The sequence below is a fragment of the Triturus cristatus genome, chromosome 3_1 (genome assembly GCF_964204655.1).
Source record: "Triturus cristatus chromosome 3_1, aTriCri1.1, whole genome shotgun sequence".
In the NCBI taxonomy this organism is placed as follows: Eukaryota; Metazoa; Chordata; class Amphibia; order Caudata; family Salamandridae; genus Triturus; species Triturus cristatus.
In genome coordinates this window covers 996201392-996218092 of record NC_140583.1, presented here as the reverse complement: position 1 = coordinate 996218092, position 16701 = coordinate 996201392, and positions in this window count along the sequence as shown.

The following is a 16701-nucleotide window of genomic DNA, read 5'->3' as shown; positions in this document are numbered from 1 at the left end:
GTGCCCTCTCTCACTGTCAAGTGACCACACCACAAGGGAGGCTAATACTTGCTTGGCTAACTGTGGCGGCCGGCTCAGATTGCGGATTGTGGGTGGCAGGGCAGGCAACTGGGGCGGGGGACAAAATAAAATGTTAATAACCTCGAGTTAATATCATTTTATTTTTCCTTTATTTCACTGCTGCACATCAGTGGGGAGACGCTCCTCCGCCTTAGCGGAGAAGCCGCCACTGTTGGCTAAACCAGACATTGTATTGTTTCTCAAGGAAAATATCCTGGAAAATGCACTGTTTGCGCATTATTAAACACAAAAAAAGTTTCACTAATAGCTTAAGTAGGGGGAGGGAGTATGGTGGGCCTGCTTGTTCACCACAATCATTTTCTACTTGCAATGTGGAGTATGGATTTGCGACTCACCACTTTCTGTGTTCATCAGCTGCCACTGGGAGAGCTGTCCCCAGAATGGGAGAAGAATGACCCATTACCCTGACCACACATCTGGCTGGGCACACAGGATCTGCACAAGGAGAGTTGGGTTTTCCAATCTTGGATTTTGATAATGAGGCACACTATGGGATTATTTCCATTTAGGGAAACTGGAACTTCTGCAAAATGGATAGGGTTACCACAGGGAACCTTTACCCTGTTGGTTAGGGAGGGACTAGGAGTCATACCTGCCCACTAGCTAGTGCCAGACATAAATGTAGCTCCACCAGGCTCCCACTTCAGAACAATTTCGGGACTGGAAGAACAGAAGATGACAATCTGCTGTCAGTGACCCGAGAGTAGCCCTGAAGAACTGGGCCTGCTCCCTCTTGCACACAGGACAAAGAGGTGGACTCCAAGGCTCAGTTAGCTGACCTCCTGTGTGGCAACCGGGACACAGCAAGCTGCAAGAGGTCTTTTCAATGAAGTGCCGGGATTATCAGTGAAAGCTGGAACTTAATTGGACCCTGATAGCGACCTCTTCAGGAGTGACTCTTTACCTTAGTTGTGTCTAACTGGACTTCTCCTATCAGCCTTAAAATCTCTGACTTTGAAAATTTCTAGGCTTCCCGATGACCAATACAAATCACCCAAGCCTATTGACTCACGGCACAACCTCAATGAGCTAAGAAATCCGGTTTCTACTGCGACCACCGACTACCATTGGTGCTTTGCACTTTTTGGTCCTATTTTGTCCTAAATATTTACAAAATCATATCTTCTGTTCCCCTTTTTATTGCTTGCTGTTTGCTTGCTGTTTTGCCTTTATTACTGGATCAAGTTCAGGTTAGTTCAGTGAATTTGAGCGCTCACTCTGACAAGATTTATGATTATTCCAGGAAGCGGGCAGTTGGTAACCCCCAAATAATAATCCAATCTCTTACAATGATAATGTACATCAAGTAGGGACATGTTATACTCTCTTATGCAGAGGGAGATTAAGTACATTGTCAAGAGTCAAACATTGAGCCTAGCACCATTGCCGGGCTTTGAACCATGTGGGGGGACAAATCAGTTTTCGCAGGAATCTGGTCTTCACTACTTACGTCAGATTCCATAAATCCATGCATCAAACGGATCAATTTCTCACCTTTTGTGGTATCAGAGAAGCCTAACAATTGAGCTTTTTAAAACCACGTGGCAAGTAACATTGATGAGAACACGTGAGGATTTATAGTTAGGAGTGAAATAGGTTCTCCCAAAGCAATTTTGGTGAAGACTAGTGATTGGTGCATTGTAATGCATTCTTGGCCAGTAACACAGCTTAAAACACAAATCAAACACCATTTTACAAGAGACGTGCAGTTTCTCTTAAAGAATTACTTACAAAAAGACATGGTGCATTTTAAGCACTCGAGGTGATAGCAGTGATCGGAGAATGATAGGTGTTTAGAAAAAGACGCATAAGAGAATGATTTGAAAATACACTTAATAATAGAAAGGTTTTATAACAGTTTGCTGCCTTGGTAATAGGGCAAAGGCTGGAACAGACTAAGGCACATGCCAGGCAGCAATATGATTGAGTATTTCCTGACATGTGATCGACTCTGACCAAACCCTATCAACCTTTTAGACACACTGGTTCATCATTACCTGTCAATGGGTAGGTTACCGTCTTGCCAGTATTTTACCAGTCTAGCATGCATTGTCAGGTCTAAGCTGCAAAAGCAAATTGGAAAATGAAGACAGGCTATATTTGTTTCAATTTCATGACAAAGTTAAAACAGCACACACGAACAAATCTCTTTAAAAGTGATTAAGAGTTGTCTAGACTCTTCCAAAGCACCTGTATTTTAAACAGGGGAGGATTGCCTGATTGAAAAAGAATCCAGAGAATTTTACACTTCATATGCAGGCACCAGATTAGGGTCCTTGCAGAATCTCCTAAAGGATTTTTTTCAGACAAAAGAAGTAAACTTTTCAATTGATGCTTTACCGATTGAAGTCCTGACAGAAACAAATCTACCACGTACTGACATTGAGTGCCTCATCCTTGTGAGCAACTAAAGAAAGCATTGAATTTGTTGCAGCAGAAAAGTACTTTCCCCTCAGCTCTCACACGAATGAGACTCTAGACACAGAGGAACACGTCAAACATTAAATAAAAAAGAAACACAAATTAACACTCTTAGGGGCATATTATCAAGGGCATTATCGCCGCTTTAGCTGCACTTTTTGCCGCTAAAGCGGCGATATTCTTTTCGCCCTATTAACAAGGTGGCGCTAACATGCTTCAGCGCATGTTAGCAGCCGATTTCGGAACGCATCTCATGACAGCGATAAATATCGCTAATGAGATGTAAAGTAGGCGTTCCCTCCTAAGTCAACATGTAAAATGCTCGCAAAACCAACAACGCTGCCCCTGGACAGCAAAGCGATAACAAAACGCTCGCTAAGCCCCCATTATCGTATGATTACAACGCCAGAAAAAAACCTGACTTACCATTTATGCCTATGGGAGGTGGATTGTAAGGCTGAGTCCACGCTCCCCTATTACCAAGCTTGGCATTAGCGCTGTGAAATCATCGCAAGATTTCACACGCTAATACTCAATACAGCAGTCTATTGCAGAATTTCACATCACCTGTCAGCTAAGTGCTGCTAATACGCCACTAACACGGTGATGAAATCCAGCGATAGCCGGCGATAATTGAAATCGTGCTAAGCGCGTTTAGCAATAATTATCGCTTGTCCTTGGCAATGTGCCCCCCAGGCTTCTGAGTGGGTCTTAGGGTGTCCCTCTGCTCCTTTGGATGGGTCTGTCCTCTCCTACCCCACCCTCTAGAACCGGGCCTGAGTCTAAGGATGCCTCATGACAACAGCAAAGGTTTGGTAATGGGTCCCCAAGCAAACAGGTAACACAAGGTGTAAGTGTGCCCCAAGCATGCTCAAGAAGGGCCAGAGTTAGACTGTGAGGTCAGAATTGATGAGAGATTCTGCAAGAGAGAGCACAATGGCCTCGTTCCTAGCACAGCAAATAAACGACGTAGGACGGCAACATTATACACAGTTCCCTTACATAACTTGCTACTAGTTCTGAAAGGTACAAAGCAAATATTTACCGCTACTTCTTCTAGAGAGAAATCATATTAGAAAGTTGTGTAAATATTAGCAATACCATAAATGTAAAGCAGAAATTGAAAGCGAGCGGCAGTGCAAGCAGGTCTAGTGCAATTTTCCTTGAAACTTCACTCAAGCAGTGGCGCCTGGTGAACTTTGAAAGTGGTGAGGCTTAAGGTCTGTCCTCAAAGTGGAACAGGTAAGCTAATGGAGTGGGCTAGTCTGAAGTTCTTGTAGAATGTTTGGAGGTGGGCGTAGTACTGCCCTGATAATATTTGAAAAGAAATGGCAAAATGAGATACACAGCACAATTTACACATACATTTGTTTAAAAAAAAAAACATGGTTCTCAACAGGTGGCTTTGAGTTCTGCCAAGTAAAGGGATTTTGAAACTCTCCAACAAAAGCGTCACAAAATGGAGGCAAAACCATGAACTTTGTTATGTAATTTCCTTTAAAAGTATGTTACAGCAATGCTAATTGAAGACAGTAAAGAAAAACAGGGTATACACAGTCACCCTTGCCTATCGATTTCTTCACTACCTTTTCCCATCGAGTCCCTTCGAAGTAGGTTCTCGGTCATATGATGTGGCGGTCATTTAACATGGAAGAGGGTTGGGTGACCAAGTCAAAAATCATTCAAGCCACACAAAGAAAGTCCATAGGTAAAACAGCTACACATTCCTACAAGCCCACAGCACAGTGCAACCACTCTGTTGCAAAGAAATTCCATGATCAGACAGCAAACAAATTACATCACTCTTACATGCTCATGGCTCAGACATTACTACTAATAACATAAAAACACCTTTATTAATAAAGATAATAAAATGCCTCTACCCAAAAATGTCACAATTAGGCCACAAAGGTGAGTCCTATTACTAAGTGATGAAATGCAAACGTACATACAAGTGCACATACAGTAACACCTAGGCATTTGCAAACCAAGATTCACATTCACCCTAGTTTGAGCAGAATCATTAAAATCATATGGCTAATCAACTAAATAACTTGGGTCCTAGGCTAAACAGAGGTTGCTATTACTCTACTCAGTGGTAGGTAGTGGCCTCAGAAGGATTAAAAGATTGAGTACAGTCTGCTTGTATTCCAAAATATGGAGTGCACAAAGTCCTGCACCGCAAAAACACTATTCCACTGAGCTACCTTATTGTTACCAAGTCTATAGACTAATTTCACTGCTTCCTGCTTTCTTTTACTTTGGCTGCATGCTACAATGGAAGTGGTATAGATTAAAGTAACACCCATAAATTGTTTATCCAGCAGCTATCCATAAAAATAACCTGCAATCCGCCAGAGCTCTCTCAGGCAGATATGCAAATCTGATGTTCGGAATGAATAGAAATCTCATTGTAACTTCAAAAGAAAATATTGCACCAAGAGCTATGTGCTTCCACACTTGGTGCTCTCACACTTTTCTCCCATGAAGTGCACACATTACGAAGAGTTTGGAATGTATACATATTGGAACAATGACAAGGTTTTGAAAAGGTCGAAGGTAATTCTAAGGCTGTCCTTTCACAAGACCGTGCACTAAGGGACATATATACAAGATAATGGCGCGGCGCTGCAAGCCATCTTCCTGCGCCAAGCTGCATCATAGGATAGTGCAGGGATGCATCCTATTTACAACAATACGATGCATCCCTGTGCTTTCCTCTGTGATGGCGCACAATAGGCTGCCTAGAACCAACGCAGGCACCCCTTGCACCACGGTGCAAGGGTGCCTGCATTGCAGGAATGATTATTTTTGCGCAGGAGGGGATACCTTCCTGCACAAAAACAATAATTGATGGCATTTACCTCCTTCTATGTGCGCTGCAGAATTTGATGCATTCCCAGGTTTATGAAACCTTTTAAATCCGGCAATGCGTCGCTATCCATGGGTGTTGTGTGTGAACACCCACAGCACCACTTATGGAACACCCCTTTCACGCAGAGTAAGGCATGAAAGGGGGCCATATTTACCAAACCATGAAAAGCCACGCAGGATGGCTTTGCATGGCCCTGCAAATATGGGCCAGCACAGTGCACCACTAGAGCATTAAAAAAAAGTGCTGCTTCTGTGGCACAAGGGGCTCATACGTATGGCCCTTCGTCTTCTCAAACACAGTGGCAGACAATGTTGGCAATCGGACACTTTAGATGCGAACCACAATACAGTGAGCTCAACAACCTCTGTCTAAGGCCACTGTCAGCAGGTGCATTATTTCCTCTGTGCCTCCAGTCACAAAGGCCATTAGGTTTATTGCTTTAAGAGGAGAGAGAGGGGGGGAGAGAGAGAGAGAGAAAGAGGGAGAGAGAGAGAGAGAGAGAGAGAGAGAGAGAGAGAGAGAGAGTTTGTGTGTCTGTGTATGTGTGTGTGTGTGTGCGCGCGGGAGCACACAAAAAAGTTGACCACGCAGGCCACAGAAAGTCCCTTTAAAACGTTCTCATACAAGGCTTTGAGATCCGAGGGGAGGCAGTGGTGACTGATAAAACTTGAATGCGACTGAGATGGGGCTTTATGGCCCTTCAGTTTTTTGGATGAATTAAAACCAGGGTCGGACTGGCCGTAGTGGGCACCGGGCAATCCCCCGGTGGGTCGCACAGGTGGGGGCTGGTTTTGGGCCCCTGGGGGCCGTTTTTGTTACAGGGTCGTTTTTGCAGCCTAGCTGCAAAATTGGCCCTGTAACAAAATCGGCCGAAAACCGGCCCTCGCAAAGAGCTCGGCGGCACCCCCAACACCCCCCGGGGGGCCGGCCGAGCACTTTGCCAGGGCCGGTTTTGGTTCCCAGTCCGGCCCGGATTAAAACAATCGCAGTACCAGGCAGTTTGTTTTATAAAAGAGAGTGAAGACAGATTGTTGTAAAGAAAGACTGCCATAAAGGGTGGGGGGGTGCAATGTGACATTCTAGTCTAATGAGTGGAGTGGCTGCCCATGCATGACATGGTTTATAGCACGAAGGGCTTCAGATTGCAGCGCCCGGCCAGGCTTAAATTTCATCAGCGGTAAACAATACAAAGGATCCAGTTCTCCTCATGGGAAAAACTGGCTGTTAATAGGTTGGCCCTGCGTCATGACATCACCCAGCCATGGAGGTTAGATGCATGCGCAAATGCACATGACTGGCCTGCCAGTGCCTGGCTGTCTCACCATGAACCGCAGGCCAGCCAGCCAGGTTGTTACGTACTTCAAAAGTAATAGTTTAAGAAAGATGAATAATACATTTTAAGAAACATGCCTAGACTTAAGAGGGGCGGAGCTCTAGCGCCTTTAGGTACAAGCTGCTGCTGCCCTTAAGCCACGGTATGTCGGCACGTTTGAAGAAGTGGTGTATGCAGGGCACAAGTCCTATAAAAAGAAGTGGGGGGACTGACAATATGCAAATGACCTCATGACGTCACGTGCTGAACGTGTCCCTGGTGTCTGAAAATTACACCGGGACACATTCAGATTATTTCTGTGGGGCCCAGCTTCTGGGCAGGGGGGATGGCGGCCACACTGTGAAAAGAGTGGGGGGACTCCGTGTACCTGCGTGTACCCCCAACTCGAGCCCTGGGTGTATGGTGCAGCACTCTTGCTGCTGTTGATGGTAGATAGGCGATGTAATGGCACAGGATCGGGGATCGAAGTGCATTAAAAAAGTATGGGAACTGTGATCCTGAGCGCAGTGGGGCGGGGTCATTGAGCGCAGGGGCGGGATCAAAGGCATGGTTAAAAAGAACAAAATATTATGTAACTATTTTGTTGGTCTTTCACATTCCGGTAACGACATATAAAATAATGCACACCTTAAATGAGAAATAAATGCAAGTTAAACTAATCAGGGAGAGGTGCACTATTTTGTGTTATGCACAATGAAGGAAGCACTATTTTGCGGTTAATGTCATCACTGCTCCTGTTTGATTATGTAACAGAGGAAAAAGAGCTGAATTCTGGGTGGTGGTGCAGTGAGGAATAGTGACTTGCGACTAGTGTTCTGAGGTCCCAGCTTGTGACAGAAAGCACTGAGAATATGTAAGTCATTATTTTAAGTTTGCACTACACACAGTAGGAGTTAGGCTACAACAAAATGTATAAAAACGATTTAGGTAAGATTGAAAAAATTGGGCTTCCAAAATATAGATTTTAGTAATAGACTGAAAACAGTGCAAACATTTCTCATAACTGTCTATTAAAAGCATGTACTCCACCGGTCAGCTTCAAGTAAACTCCATCAATTAAGCCCATTATCAACTTCCAGGCAGCCTTTGCATTTGCAGATTAACCAATTGGGTGCATTTACATTTCTTTCAGGCAGCAGCCCCTCTGATAAGAAGGCTTGTTCCTTGTTTTGCTGTGTGTCCTTCCCTCGACAGCCCTGGAGCCTCCCTCCCATCCACTTCACTTGAGGCGTCTCAACTAGGGGTGGGCAGAACTAGCATAGTTTCATGCCACGGAATTCTCTGGAGTTACATGAAAACTCAGCAAGATTCCGGAAACGTACATACATTGGCACATCGCGGTACTCGCACTGATTGTTAGAGCCGGGAGCTTGTACTGCCCTGTGAATGGCACAATGTGGCGCGCCAGAGGTTGCTGCTTCTTTGCTATTGCTCGAGTAGATTTTCTAGTCGAGTGGCAGCTTTCTAACAGCGAGCGGTCTCGACCGTCCGTTACTGCCTGCGTTAAGAAAATCTTCTGGGTGCCCTTCTAGTACCCAAAAATCACACTGGGGGACGCCAGTTCTCACTCGCGCTTGCCAACCTAGTGTTGGTGAGCCACGTGTGAGAAAAACTTCGCCATGCAGCTGTTTGACCGGAACTCCGCATTACAAGCGTAACATGGAGTGGCCAAAACTCCACAAACTCCGCCGGCGAAGCAGGATTTATCGCCCACCCATAGTCACAACTTTTGGAATTAATTGACTCAGTACGGCAGACTTTTCAGAAAAAATAGGGGAACTCGATTTGTCAAATTTAAAATGTATGGGCATGTCAGGTCCCACCCGCTTTGACCCCTGCACTTAATGGACCGAATTCACAAGCTGTGGCTGCCGTAGATGTGTATGTACCCTTTCAGCTGTCACCACTCTGGCGGTGGGAGGAGACTGCACTGAAGTAGATACTGTTCAAAGCAATCAATTTAACCTTGGAGCCATGGTGAGATGGGTTTGGGTGGGTTCAAAGATATAATCTTCAAGCAGGAGAGCAACACCTAGGCACATCAGAGAATGCACCAATACATAACCTTCTTCACCTTTACAAGGAGAGAACATGGCGCACGGTGAGTGGTGGGTGAAGTTGCATATGCATACAACTCACAAATATTTGATATTATCAAAACTTTTGTTAGCTTTAAGAAGTACACATCTTGCAAAATTTAAAACAGGCATTGGCAAAGCCAAAATCTCTTGCTATTGAAAGACATTAGCTGGCATTCTGGCTTTGCCCATACTCGTTGGCAATGCTGAACAGTGTGGGTTAAAAAGACAAAATAAGGTTTGTTGGAAAAAAATAGTCTGCCCTTGTGTGATAACGTGGAGATGCACATGCACACGTATGTGCTATGAGGCTGCAGCAGACAATTTATTATTTTATGGACAGCCCTGGCATGATGATGACTTGTATGCTAGCAATCACTTACTATGCACACGTATGCATTACGATGCGTTGGTAGTCACTTTTTTTAATACATTTAATTTACTGTTCAAATATGGTGGTCATCAATAATGGAGTAGTAAACTACAAAAATATAGCAAGAATTGGTAATTATAAATGAAAGTGTCTCTTCAGTCAGTTTAGAGACTCAATAAGTCAACATACATGCACTCTGTCACTCAACTTTGCCTTACAACTACACCTAGCAGGCCCTTCTAAGAGGGAGCAGCAAGGATTATCTCAGCCCACATCTCGCCCTCTAGGGTTTGTCAGAGGAATACAAAAATTCTTGTTTTCTATAGTAACATGTGAGTTTCCATGTAACAAAATGCCTGTTTAGAGGCATTAACACAGCGTAATATCAATCTGAATACCTATTGACTTTAACCTTTGATTCAGACAATAAATAAGTTATGTCAACAGCATTTGTTGTAATTTTCCATAATAAACAGATGGTATGTGTCATAACATTTCCTAATGAACCAATCAGGCATATTCCCTTTATCGCTGGCTCATCTCCATAATCATCCCAGGCCTACTATACTGAGCATAACCTTTTTCTACAAGTTAACCATTGTGTATATAGTCATAAAGGTAGAAATATTTACAAAACTAGAGTTGGCAAAACACTATACTACCCCTCCTAGCATGTCCAAAGAAGTATTCTCACAGTGGAAATCTTATACTTCTCAGGATTTTGCCAGAGGTAACTGACTCCAGGCCTTTGCTTATTATAGTAATCTATGAGAATCCATGTAATACGATACCTGTTACCATCTTTAACACAGTGTAGTAGCAATCCACCCTTGAAGGCCTATTGGCTTTAACACACATATGCTTTTCACAATAAATAATTGCAAAAACAACAGTTGATGGACAGAATGCAGAAAAATGTCATACATTCACCCCAGTACAGAGATCTGGGCCTAAATCCATCGTTTTTTTGCTCACCATGCCGTTCCAGTTTGAACCCAGCCATATGCAAATCGGGCTGGACTGTTCCCATGAGGCACAGGGTCAAGACTGATTTGCATATGGCTGGGTTTTAACTGGAATAGCATGGTGAGCAAAAAAACGATGGATTTAGGCCCAGATCTCTGTACTGGGGTGAATGTATGACATTGTTCTGCATTCTGTCCATCAACTGTTGTTTTTGTATTTTTCACAATATATAAAGTCAGACCTATTGCTTTTGTCGTAATTGTCCATAATCAACATATCACAACTATACTACCTGATATAACTTTTCCCAATAAACAATCAAGAATATTATCTTTTATCACTGGCTTTTCACCATAAAAAACTCAGGCCTATTGTATTGAGCACACACTTTGCCACAAAGCAACCATTATGCGGTCATAAAATACATGAAAAATTATGCCTGGCAAAATAATATACAACTTTCCCAAAGAGAAATAGCAAGGATTTCAAAGAGCAAATCTATCTTGACAGCTTGTCACAGGGGTAACCAAAACCGAAGGCTTGGTCTACTGGAGTAATATGGCATTCAATGTAATAAAATGCCTCTCTACAGTCCTTAGCTCAGTGTAATGACAATCCTCCTTTATAGGCCTCATGGCAAAAAGAAATGCTTTCTTACAATAAATAACTCAGGCCTATTGTCTATATTAAAACTTTTCATAATAAATAGATCAATCTAGGACATCTGATATAATTTTCCCGAATGAACCAATCGGATGCTAACCTCTGTCATTGGTCTATCACAATCAACCCAGGCATACACTATTGAGCATAAGCGTTCTCAAAAGACAGCCATCAGGTAAACAGTCTGCGAACTTACAAAAGTGTATAAAATTATATTTGACAAACAGTATACAACCCCTCTTAAGAAGGTTTAGTGAGGATTATTACATGGCACATCTTCTACTCCAATGGTTTCTCAGAGGGGGTAAGTCGGACCAAAACCCTTGTTTAATATGTTTAATTGTAAAATTCCATGTAACAAAATACCAGTGTACAGCCTTCGTAAGAGTATAATATCAATTCACCTTTAAATGCATATTGGCTTTTATAAAACCATTAAACAATATGTAAGTCAGGTTTTCTACTCTTATCAAAACTTTTACTAAACAAGCAGATCAGGCCTATAGCGTCTAACATAACTTTTCCCAAGTAACTATTTAAGCCGGTAGTCTTTATCATTGGTGTTTCACCTAACGAACTGGAGCCACCTCTATTGCACATTATCTGGCAACCATCAGGCACCCAGTCAAAAATGTACAAATATATACATAATTACAGTTGCTACAATAACATGCAAACCCTCTGTAAAGGGCCTAACAAGGATTATTACACTGCAAATTTCCAACTCCAAGGGGTCTAATATGATGTATGGCGGATCTCCACCGCCATGCGGACGGTGACGATACGTCCTACATCATACCCCGCCCGCCACCCATTTCCCCCCACCATATTAGTAAGGCAGGGGGGACCCCGGCGGACGGAAAGATCGTCTGCCTGTTTTCCGCCAGTCACACAGGTGACCGGGCGGAAAAGGGGCCTGATATATTGGCGGTGTCTGCTAGACACCGCCATCCATATTAGGAAGGCAGCGGGAAGCAGCCGAAAGGGATGCGGTTTCTGCCTTACGGGGCGCGTTGCGGGCCCCCAGGTTGTTGAGGTGGTGGGGGGGGCACATGGGAGGTACCTATGGTACCCCCCTGCATTTGCATGGATGACGTGGCAGGCACCACTCGGTGCCTGCCACGTTGTGCATGCAAATGCGCACATGCCTTTTTTGTATTGCGGCGGGTGCTGCTGACAGCACCGTCCGCCGCAATACAAAAAATGCGGGATGTGCCTGCCATTGTGGCGGGGCATCCTAATTGTCCATGCGGGACCACCGCACCCTTAGCGGGCGGTCCCATTTCCCGGGGCGATGGCGGGCGGACAAAGTCCGCCCGCCATAATAATAGACCCCTAAGTGTTTGCCAGATGACGACTAACTCAAAAGCCTCTCCGTTTTATAGTAATCTGATAGATTCCATGTAACAAAATACCAGTCTGCAAGCTTTAACATAGTGTAATGATAATCCAGCCTTAAGGGGCTATTGGCTTAATTAACAATTTTCAAAATTAATTGGTCAGGTTTGCTTTAACTTTCAATTATGACTTATGGCACCTGGTAAAAAGTTTCCCAAAGTCCCAGTCAGGCTTATGGCCTTCATCGTTCGCCTGGCACCATAACAAACATAGGCCTGCTGAATTCTGCATAAGCTTTTCCACAAGTTCATCTACAGTCATACAGTCATAAAATTATAAAAACACTCAAAACAATGTTCAACCCATCCTTAGATTGTTAACATGGATTATCAAAGTGCTAATCTTCTACTTACATGGATTGTCAGAGGGGGCGCAAACACCATAAGGCTTGCCTACAACAGTACAGTGTGAGGATCCATGTAGTGCAATACCTGTCTTTAGCCTTCAACACAGTGTAATAACAATCCACCCTTTAAGCCTCATTGGCTTAAACATATAATTTTTACAAAAAATAAGTCAGGCCTACTGAGTTTGTCATACATTTTCAAAATAAGACTTCATCACTGGATTATCACCACAACCAACTCAGGCCTACTGTATTGAGCACCAGCTTTGCTGCAAAGCAACCATTGCTATACAGTCAACTTACAAATATGTGTAAAGTTAGCAAAACTTAGACACAACCTTTGCACAACAAGGATTGCCAAAATGCTAATCTTTTACTCTGAGGGTTTGTCATGAGGGGTATTCAACACCAAAGCCCATGCCTTCTATGGTAAACTGTGAGGTTCCCTGTACAACATATCTCTGTACAAGCTTTAACTAAGAGTATTGACAATCCACCATTAAAGGCCTATTGGCTCTAACATATGATTTTCTCAATAATTAAGTCAGGACTACTGACTTTATCATAACTTTTCATAATAAACAGATCAGACCTAATGCATTGATCAATGGCTTCTCACAAAAACTAACAAACTCAGTCCTGCTGTGTTGAGCAAATGATGTCCCATAAAGCAATAAATGCAATACAACAATCTTTTTTCAGCGGAAGCTTATAACGTCTGCTCAATCAAAACCTGTGCACAAGGCAATCAACATTTAACTGGAGCCAAAGCCCCTCTCTCATTAGTACTTCTTAAAGGTCTTTCTCTGCTAATCACTTAAGGCCTGAAGAAAGCTGCGCTGTCAAGCCAGACCCAAAGAGTAAGAAACCTTTTTTTTTAGAGAAAGCAGCAGTCCAGCAGTGAATTGCAACTGCCAACCTCCCAAACAAACAAGCATTTGCAATGCTATAGGTCTCGCTTTTGTGAAAGTTAGAGCTATTGGTGCTGTAAATAACAAACGGGCATATTAGAAAGGGTCAGAACGCCGCTTTATCAGCACTTTTTGCCGATAAAGCGGGGATTTTTTTATCGCCCAATTACCAAGCTGTCGCTAACGGTAGTTAGCGACAGCTTCCAGGTGATAGCGACCGGTTTGGGGCCCACTCTGCATGTCAGCGATATTTATCGCTAATGACATGCAAAGTGGGTGTACCCAAACTGGTAGAGACTGAATGCAGTCGCTAACACAGCTATCACCTATTAGTAATACCCGCGGCGCGATAAAAAAACGAACGCTAACCGCGATTAGCGCCAGGATTTTACACCTGGTAAAAACCTGACTTAGCTATAATAGTCAATGGGAGGTGGATTCTACGGCTGAGTCCCCACCTGCCTATTAGCGAGATTTTCCTTAGCGATAGGAGTTTTATCGCTGGAAATTTCACGTTGAAGATGGGACTCGCTGACATCGCTGGATTTTTATCGCCGTGGAGATAAACGTTGTTAATACTGCGTTATCTCTGCGATAGAATCCAGCGATAGGAGGCGATAAAACAAATCGCGCTAAGCGAAGTTTGCGATAATTATTGCAAGTTGTTGCTAATATGCCCCAAAATGTTTTGTTATGTTTTTGGTTTCAAAGCATTTTACCTTGCTGTTCCGTAACATGAAGCACTGGCAAAGCCAGAAAGAAATAATGCACTTTGTGCTTGTAGTTTTAGTAAAACAACTCCAGTGACAGAAAAACAAGCCGAACGGCTGTCTAGATTATTAAAATGCTGTGTTGCAGCATTCACATGTGTTTCTGAAGTTAATCTTATCATGCATGTTATAAAATGACAAAGTTAAAAATAAAAAGCAAACAAATTGTCCGAGTGATATTCGGATTAAAATTAGCAAATAAGGTGCCTGATTCGGCTCGAAAGCACTGATACCTGCATGTTATTCCATATCCCAGCTGCAAAACTCAGGATGGCATGAGTAGGGGAAGAAATATCGCACAGTAATAGTGCACTGAAGGGAAGATTTACCATTTTTTCACGTAGTGCAGTGCAGCAGCTAGAAATTACCTAAAATAAACCTCAGCCCTACGGACTGACGAAATTTGGACATACACATTTAAATGTTACTTTTTGTCTTCTTTTATCTCGTTCTACCTTCACTTAAGCATTTCTCTGTATTCATCCCAACTGTACAGGAGCACTTCTCCAAATTATATTTTCTATTCATATTCCGAACAATGTAATAAAATTAAAATTAAAAAATCTAACAAGTAGGGGCATTGGTGGCTGTAAATGATCCATTACAGTTGCAGAGAAAGATTGCTACGGTGGGGGTGAGGGACAACCCCTGCGCTTCACCATCAACCACAACAAGGGCGTTACGTCACTCATGTCATCAACGTATACCAAACACATCTGGCTGATGTGATGGCCTTCTATTCTAGTCCTATATATGAGGACCTACATGGCATGACCTTGCAGTCTACTGCACTTTGTCGTGATCTAGGAAACCATTAAATTTGCTTTATAAATTCACGTAAGCAGGACAATGATACATGAAACTGAAACACTTTACTTTTGTACACATCCCTCACACAAAATGCTCTTTAGCTCAACAGTTTATTAAATTAAGTGCGTGCGGTGCCTCCCACAGCATTATGAGCTCCCGAAGTGTCAAAACAAACCAAGAAGACAAAGAAACTAATGACACTGACAACTGGAAAATGACTACTTGATCTATACATTTATCAATATGAAGCGGCACAGGGCAAACGATCTCTGTCACGCCCGTTGTTGATCTCACCAAATGCTTTTACAAGAAGAAAGACAAGCTATGTTCAGTTCCCGAGGACAGGGCCATTGTAGGGTTTAAACTCCCCGTGATGACACTGCTAATCGTGCGGGGGGCATGTGTTGTGTGCAGGAGCACACTCAAACTTCCTCCTCCACATGGATAAAAAGTACAGTCACCCACACTCTCCTGCGAACAAATAAAAGGTCCAGCCAGTCACCCAGACTCTACCCTTCTTAAGGATAAAAGGTGTAGTCACCTTGGCGCTGTCATCCACACGGATAAAACGTGATGTCACCGTGGCCCTCTCCTCCATAGGGAAAAAGGTGGAGTCACCCTGACTCTCCTCCACATGTATAAAAGGTGGAGTCACCCTGACTCTCCTCTACACAGATGAAAGGCGGAGTCACCCTGGCTCTCTTGTCCAAGGGGAAAATGGTGGATCTCTTTGGCAACTTACTTAACTATGTCTCATTTCCAGCCATGGTTTGAAGTAAGGCTAGGGCCATAGGTGACGTATGTATGGGCACCAGGGGTTAAAGTCCAAGGGTAATGGGACAGAAGAGGGGCATATGCCCAAGTGGTCCCACGTCACGAGCACACGCCCCTCAGCTGGCCCTGGCTTTAGTTAACTCTTTGTAAGGGCGGGCGCGTCCGGTCCGCGGGTCTACCGGACAGAAACTACAAGACCCAGAATGCAACGGGGTTATACTGACAAAAGAGAGTTAATCCTGGCAGTGGCAAGGGGTGCCTCGTGGGCGCCTCATCCCCCTTACTCCTAATGCAAACTACAGAAACAGAGAGCAGAGGAGGGACTGGAGGCCGAGGGTTGAGGGTGGGGAGAGCGGAGGAGAGACAGGAGGGCTGGGGCCAGAGGGTGGGGAGGGCTAGGGTGTGTGTGGTGAGGGAGGGAGGTGACAGGAGGGCTGGGGCGGAGGGTAGGAGGGCTGGGGGTGTGTGTGATGAAAGAGGGAGGTGACAGGAGGGCTGGGCCGGAGGGTAGGAAGGCTGGGGGTGTGTGTGGTGAGAGAAAGGACAGAAGACTGTGGGTAGACAGGGCGGAAGCAATATAGGAGCACAGCAGGTTTATATTTAGTTGCTTCTAAATTTAGAACTTGTGCAATTGTTGCCTGGTGGGCTCTGCGACAGCCAGATAACAGCCTTTTTACTTTTATCACTGCGGAAGTGTTTTCAAATAGTAACTCGCATACCTTCTGCAAATATAGTTATATAAGTAATTGAAAACTGATCTCACACATGTCTTTGCATTAGCAACCGGAATTAGCTAATTAATTGATATGGGATTAAGTGATTCACCCAGAATCCCAGGATGATTGAGCCTCCCACCAGACTCGAACCCGCTTCCCCGTCGGCCGCCCTAGCCGTTAACCACA